The 7301-nt window shown below is 35.3% G+C and overlaps 1 long non-coding RNA gene across 1 annotated transcript; it reads right to left on the bottom strand.

Moving 5' to 3' along the window:
• Positions 1–893: 893 nt before the first annotated feature.
• LOC126725250 (uncharacterized) lies at positions 894–3863 on the bottom strand. The gene is made up of 6 exons (XR_007655378.1): positions 3806–3863; positions 3615–3686; positions 2221–2631; positions 1884–1914; positions 1435–1533; positions 894–1052 (listed from the first exon to the last, which is right to left on the bottom strand). It is a non-coding gene; the product is annotated as an uncharacterized LOC126725250 (long non-coding RNA).
• Between the last annotated feature and the right edge of the window lie 3438 nt (positions 3864–7301).

Genomic DNA, 7301 nt, shown 5'->3' with positions numbered 1-7301 from the left:
AAAATTAATACTTGGAAACTAGAATTGAATGCATGTACGTCATTAAAAATCTAAAAGTAAATTAATATTTCTTCATTAAAAAACACTATCATTTTTTCTTTAATAGAAAAGAAATACTATATATAATTAGAAATATAATTAAATGTTTTGCGTAAATATTGAGTATTGTATTTTCTTCTTTAGAAATGAAATAAAACTTTGACATAAATACAATGGTTTGATGATGTTGAGGGTTAAATGAAGAGAATTAACAAGGAATTGGCCATTTGGCAAACATTTAACTACTTTGGCCCCTACATTTCACAATTTTAGTTATAAACTTTTAGAACATGTAGTTCTATAACAACAAAGTTGATTTTTTTGAGGGTCAAAACCCTTGAAAAAAGTATTAAAAGCCCTCAAAAGATATTATTTTGAGGGTTTAAGTGTTTAACTGACCCTTCATGACCTTTGAAACAAATTTCCTCGAAATAGAAATTTCTACGGACTTTGTAACCCTTGAAACCGAAATTTCAACAGCCTACATGACCCTCGAAAAAAATGTTTTACCTTTATCAAGGATTGACAACCTTTGAAAAACCTTTGAAAGGGATAAAAGAACAATAACCTTTTTTTGAGGGTCTCCCAACCCTCAAAATAAGGTTTTTTTTTTCTTTTAAAATAAATAAATAAAAACCCACAGCCATGCACATAGACTTAAAAAAATCTATATAATACCAAAACACAAATATCAAAACAAAATTCAATTAGCTTTCCAAATTACTAAATTCTTCATTCTTGAAGTTTATGTAGACATTTTCATATTAACATAAAGGAACTTAGTATTTTATCTAGATAAAGGAGAAAAAAAAGAGGAAGAAGAAGAAAAGAAATGAATCAGTACAAGAACCATGTATGATCAAAATCTTAATCTTAATCTTAATATTATTCTATTTTAATGCAAAACAAACTGAGGTACTAATATTTAAAGGGTCTCACATAAAGGACTCTGCCTTTTCCTGGTACTTCTTAAATACTCATGCATAGCCACCAACTTTCCCTTGCATTAAGAACTGCAAGGAAATAGACAAACCAATTAATCATGCACTTGTTAAACGGTTGAGGTGTTTGATTGAAAAATTGTCATACAATAAAGTCCATATTGACAAGAACAAGAAGATTAGACAAGTTCTCTCTTATAATAATTGACTCACTCCTAATTCTTAAAGGCATCATGCAAATAGGTCAAGTTCTCTCTTATAAAATGCTTGATACAAACAGTTAAGTGCATTTGAAATAAGATTAGACATGTATGAACATGCATATACCTATTTCCTGATAAACAAAATGCACAAGACATTAACAAGTATTCAGCAAGATGTAAAAATGGTAAGGAATTATCAAATGATGATGCTCTTAGGAAACTAAACTGTGAATCCCTTGACTAGAACTTACATGAATGCAACCTTTGACAGCAGCACAACAGCAAAAAGCCTGTGGTAGTTCCCCATGACCATAAATTGGATACATAAAACCCCGAGTGCATTTGGAAACCTGAGAGGGACAAGAACCATAAAAGCACATAGTCGTGATACCTTGCTTCTTAAAATAAAAACCAACCAAACATTCTTGATTCAAGGATGCAAACAAGAAACACAATGCCCTAGTGATACAGTCAAGACAGCAAAGCCCCAAAACCATCCATTATCCAGACAAAGATTACATTCACCTGATGAACCTATTCACACCATTTTACTTTAACAAAGTCTCAAGCAATCCATAATCCAGACAAGCAACACAGTTACTGGCAGTGGTATCATCAACATTACACCAGTAGTAGGCGGGTAGCAACAAGAAAACAGTACTACATAAAGTCGATACAAAACAAAGAAGAAATAAACTACCTGCCAACCGATGATCTCATCAACCATTATTCTGGTAAAACAGTAGAGAATATAAATAATTAGATAACCAAAATAAAAAATCTTCTTTAAAGGGGAAAAGAATATTAAGAATATGTTAATAACAAATAAACTGACTAGCAGGGTGATCAATATTCTGGATCAAGAGAAATTGTAAGCCTCTTCCTCAAGAACAACATGCATTGTGCTATTATATGACAAGGGACTAGATCAACTATCTCAATGGACAGCAACAATTCAGTTCTAAATAGAGGAAAACGAAAATAGCAAAAAGAAACAAAGAAATATGCAAATCATAGAGAAAGAATGCATTTCTCACTGCAGGAGCTGCCTCCAATGCTCCATCAGCAGTTGAAAAAGTCACATACTTTAGTCCATTTTCTTTCATAAATTTAGGATCTAGCTGTGCAGAAGGATAGGGCCAAAACTGAAAATGTTACAAAAATGAGAAAAATAAACTGAAATTTTCATAATATAATAAAATGAAACACAGATCATTCGTAGGTGAATCCAGTAGCGACTCGCAGAGTCTTTTCAGCAGTCCCCATACTCAAGAGCATCATGAACAAGAATAAGATCCTCATTCCCCTGACAGCAGGAACAAAAATGATGAACTTTTAATGGTAATGCACTTCCTCATACCAATCCTTGATAAGAAAACAAGGACTCCAGATACCAATTTCGGAACAATGTCTTTTGGCCGCTGAAACCAAACTTCCAAATTGGCAAGCTGCAAAACACATGGGTATTAAAAAATTTGGCTACAGAATGTATCTAGGATTAACTATTTATATTATTGGTCAGTCACACAGGCATCCAATGGGCTTGAACACAGGAAGTGCCATTATAATTGATTAACTATCAAATCAACCCCATAAAGTCCTTTCTAACATATGATTTTTTCTAGTTGACATAACTAGAACTTAGGGAGAAGGGCAGAATAGAAAAAGCCTTTTAGTAAATAAAAAAAAAAAGGGAGACTACAATTCAGAACAGAAAACAAATCTACTGAAAGAAATAAAAGACAAAGCATAACAGAGCTGATACTTTTTTACATCAACCTAGAATGAATCTAGGGGGATTAGAATGTGGGAAGAACAGAAATGTTGAATTTGGTTTTTACACGGGGTAAGACCAATCCAGGGAATGCAAAAAATGCCCCCAACTATATATATATATATAAACCCCGGAAAATCTGGTAGGAATAGCCCCAGCAGGGAGTTGAATTTGGGACATTCACTTCCTAAGGCATGGTCCCAAATTATTTATTCTACTATTTAGATTTGAAATTATGTGGAAAAAAAACTTAATGAAAGTTGAAATTTGGAATGCAAATGAACTCCTATTTGGGGTGCAGCTAGCTGGAGACATAATGAACTGTAATAAAATTCTCTCTTCAGATTTCCCTGTTTGCATAACTAGCCTTAAGGAGAAACATACTTAAGATCTGCGCATTTTTCTATCCTAAGTTTTAACTAATCCTTCTTTAAGAATTACTTTGATAGTTCAAAATCTAGATGCGTTACAGAATCTTTTTAAAGTTGTATATGCATGAGCCAAATCTTGAAATAATTCCTTGTTCTAAAAAATGAAACCAAAGGCAGACAGAAGTTTATAATTACAGCAAACAACAGCTAAATTGCATAACCATTCAAAGAAAAGAACATGGCCATAAAACCAATGAGAATAATTTTTCAATTATAAAGAGCATACCTGTAACAGTGCAACAATAGTACCAAAAGAATTCCACAACAATGGAGCCAAATCTTGAAATAATTCTCTCTTCTAAAATAAAATAAAAAAATAAACAAACAAACATAAATTAATTAGGCACACCTGTAAGTGCAGCAATAGTAACTTTAGAAGCCAATCTTAATAACACATTATTCTAACTTCATACATACCAAAACGTGGAGTAGCTGTTGAATTTGAACACGATTTTTGCTCTTTTACCCTGTTAGAGATATATATTAGACATATTAGCCCAATGTAATAGGCCTAACCCTAATTCTACTTTGTGTGCAAGTCAAGTCTCCTACTTGTACTAGAAGTCTATTAGTCTAGGGTTTAGTCGCCTATATATACTCATGTTAGGGTTCATTGTAACACAGGAAGTTATTGTACTACACTCTCATACAATAAAGATGTAGCCCTTAAGGGATTCCTCCGTGGATGTAGGCCGTAAGGCTGAACCACGTAACCCTTGTGTTCTCAGTGTTCCTCTTCTATGCTTCCTCTTCCGCATCTACTCTAGCATACACAACATGGTATAACACTCTATGCTAATATTTAACATGGTATCAGAGCCAAACTCCGTTCTTGGCATCAAACAAATATCTCTAGCAAACAAAGAAGATTCTCATGTGCACATCGCCAACAGAAGTCACACATGCTTGTCTGCTGGATCTAGACTCCACGGCATCTCGCAGCCACCGTGGCGCAGTGCTGTGTCCAAGATCCACAAACTCAAGCAAACCCGTGACATCAATCTCAGATCTGCGCAAATCCAAGCCTCGCCTGACGAAACCAACACCACAGACTTGTTCCAAGATCTCTCCTGACCAAAACCCAGAAATCCGGTCACCCAAATCCTTGCCACGCGCCTCCACGCGCCGCAGAAGCCTCCGGAAAATTCCCACGCGCCGTCTCAGATTCATCACTTCAGCTCATCCTTTTGCCACACGCGCCGTCCAATCGGCCATGTCGACCACCGATCTACCTACGGAAGAAATATCGTCTTCAACGGCCGCTGCACGCGCCTCCACGCGCCACCTGGGTTTCTGGCTTCTCCTCCACGCGCCGGTGACGCTGTCACGCGCATTCCACGCGCCGGAAAACTGATTGCTGACGTCATCTGACGTCACCAAATGACGTCATATATCCACGTCAGCAGCCACGCAAGCACGGCCACGTCAGCCATAGTACACGTCAGCGACACGTCATCAGCCACGTCAGCAGCGTCGTCTCGTCAGCACCACGTCGTTGACCCGGACCGACCCGACCCGGACCACCCGGATCTGACCCGTGAGCACTTTGACTGTTGACTTTGACCTGGACAAGTTGACTTTGACTTTTGCGTTGACCTTTGACCAAAAGTCAAAATTTCCAAAAAGGGCCTATCTTGCTCAGTTTTTCGCGTAGATTCCGATTTTGGGCTCCATTTCTGCATTTGAGGCTCCGAAATTGGACATTTGGCACATTCTTCATTGTGGTTTCTTCGAAGGCATTCTTCAAGGCATCTCCAAGTGATCTTCTCATGCTTATCCAACCTCAAGCCTTCATCGAGCTTCCGCCTTGAGTTTGAGGGAGGGTGTTAGAGATATATATTAGACATATTAGCCCAATGTAATAGGCCTAACCCTAATTCTACTTTGTGTGCAAGTCAAGTCTCCTACTTGTACTAGAAGTCTATTAGTCTAGGGTTTAGTCGCCTATATATACTCATGTTAGGGTTCATTGTAACACAGGAAGTTATTGTACTACACTCTCATACAATAAAGATGTAGCCCTTAAGGGATTCCTCCGTGGATGTAGGCCGTAAGGCTGAACCACGTAACCCTTGTGTTCTCAGTGTTCCTCTTCTATGCTTCCTCTTCCGCATCTACTCTAGCATACACAACATGGTATAACACTCTATGCTAATATTTAACATACCCTTCTTTTGTTTTTCAAACTAGGGGAATCAGCGGTGTTGGAGTCGTTCGATTTTTGAGTTTTCTGAGAAATGTGCGAAAGGAAAATCAAAGAAATGCGGTGAAAATCGACGATAAAGTAGGAGAAAACAAAGAAACACAAAAATTCAAAGAAGAAATTAGGGTTTGTGATTAGGCAATACCAATTCTTATCAATGCGATTGAGAGACGAAGAAAACACATCGTGACCGACAGAGACGAAGCACGAAGAGAACACCGAGCTTAGATTGAGAAAGACAAAGAGACACAGACGAAGAAATCACGAACTTGAGATTGAATGCTATGTGATTTCCATGATTGCCGAGCTTAGATTTGTATTTGGGGGGGGGAAATGACTCAGCGAGAGAGAGCTTGTGATACATGAGAGACGACAATTTTTTATTTTTTTATTTATTTTTTTTATTATTTTTTTTTTTAAGGAAGGTTGGGTATTACATTTAGATTTTTAGCTTCAGGCTATCGTATAGCATATTCTTTTGTTTTTTTAAATATCTTTTTGAAATTTTTTCAAGGGTTGAAAATTTTTTTGGGAATTTTTATTAGGCGTTGTGAATTTAAGAGGATTTACATTTTAGCGACAAAACTAACCACTTTTTTATATATTTATTTCAAGGGTTGTGTTAATTATTTTGATGGTCCTTAATAAATCTAGTAATAGTCCTACTTTAGTGTTTATTTGGACAAATTTTAGTAACCCTTTAAAAAAAAGGGTCGAAACAGGTCATGTGGTTTGTAGTGTATTGACAAAGAATAACTAAAAAACATATTCTTACTTAGTTTAGAGAAATGCCGAATTGTGTGATAGTAATATACTTGTTGTCTAATTTAGGTCAAGCACTATATTTGACAGCTACAATGACTCAATATTCATTTCTTTAAACTTATTAAACTAACCAATAAAATGATCTCCTTTTGGTCCACGAAATACTTAGTAAAATTTTTTTAATTATTATAAATACAAGAAAAAAAAAAACAAAAGTTTGAAGAGTTTGTGAAGACAATGATATTTTGCTAGTATCATTAAAACATGAATAAAATAGCCTACGTTCTGATGTCTAAATACATACATTTAGGGTCTGTTTGGGATCTGCTTATTTTGTTGAAACTAAAAACTTTTTGCTGAAAATATTGTAGATAAAAGTAAAAGTTAGCTGAAATAGTACAGTGAGATTCATAAATAGTACAAAAAAGTGCAGCATGACCTATAAATAGTAGTAAAAATAAGCTAAATAGTAAAATAAATTTGCGAAAATAATCTCTACCCAACGAACACTTAATATATTCCAATTGAAAGAATTACTTATTCATGTATGTCTTTACAGCTGTTGATGTAATGATCATATAATAGTCACTTCAATACTAAATAACCACGATTATTTTTTATTATAAAGGTAGTAATGTATTTTGTAGAATCCGTTGTTTCAAAAATCGGACTGATCGGCAAGTTCAATTGGTTGAATTGTAAATTGGACACGGAACCGATTCGATAAAACTGGAAAAACCAGCAAAAAAAAAAAAGAAAAAAAAAAACCAGTGAAAATTGGTTAAGAATCGGAAAAAAGCTGGAATTGGTCCCTTTTTCTTTCTTTAACCGTTCCTGTTTTTTTAAACTGTTGTAGAATCCAATTCACTTGTAAAGATAATATTTTTGATATTAACATACTTATGCTAAATTAATCATCTATTTGTATCGCCTTCACAAATGTTG

Source organism: Quercus robur, chromosome 5 (assembly GCF_932294415.1).
Source record: "Quercus robur chromosome 5, dhQueRobu3.1, whole genome shotgun sequence".
Taxonomy (NCBI): Eukaryota; Viridiplantae; Streptophyta; class Magnoliopsida; order Fagales; family Fagaceae; genus Quercus; species Quercus robur.
Note: the sequence above shows the minus strand (reverse complement) of the source record. Positions and strands in the feature narration are given on the sequence as shown.